Source organism: Galeopterus variegatus, unplaced genomic scaffold (assembly GCF_000696425.1).
Source record: "Galeopterus variegatus unplaced genomic scaffold, G_variegatus-3.0.2 Scaffold186, whole genome shotgun sequence".
NCBI lineage: Eukaryota > Metazoa > Chordata > Mammalia > Dermoptera > Cynocephalidae > Galeopterus > Galeopterus variegatus.
This window is the reverse complement of record NW_007726297.1, coordinates 807348-808158: the sequence shown is the minus strand read 5'-3', so window position 1 is coordinate 808158 and position 811 is coordinate 807348.

Below are 811 nucleotides of genomic sequence, written 5' to 3'. Positions count from 1 at the left end.
CATGCCTGTTTCCTTTCAGAACTGCATTTGCGAAGTACAATGAGGCTGTTTCTTTAGAAAGTAAGTTATGTTAAGAGCAGAGACGATACAAGCCTTACTTGCATCTTTTATAAATCTTAGCTGAGTGTTCAATAGATATTTGTTAAATTGAATTATTTCTTTAATATCTTATATAATGCATCATAGAGTTTATTGATTGTAATTACTTGTTTCATCTCCAATTAAAATTCATTTACTGTAACTCAAATAGCATACCCATCTTAACATGTTTTACATAAATTGTGTTCCAAATTAAATATCACGTTGAGGGATTCCCTCTACCCTTGCTTCTGGCAGCCTGCTTTCCTTTAGTTTGAAATATTATTCTCTATGGACTAGTTTTCTTTGAGCAGATTATCAAGATTAACAGTCACTCTGCTCTCTCTATTCTACAAGGAAAGCTTTTTCTTCTCAATTTCTTCAAGGAAACAAATGCACTCTCTACTCTTCTGATTTGTTGGGTTAATGTATGTTATTTTGCTGTTGTTGTTGCTGTAAAGTTCAATTTTTGGAATTAAGCTCTCTGTATAACATTGAGAACATCCCCACAAAGCTTTGTTTTATTCTTGAAATTCTAGGAAACAGTATCTTTACAGAAACTGTAGAAGCAAGATGATCTTGTGATCCCAATATATTTTCACTACATGGGAATATAAACATCTTCTTAATTCACCCACAAGTTTCAATTAACATAAGATTTACAAACATTATTCAAGCACCTACTTTTTACCAGCTTCTGCCTTTGGCACTGTGAAAACACGGCTGAAAAATA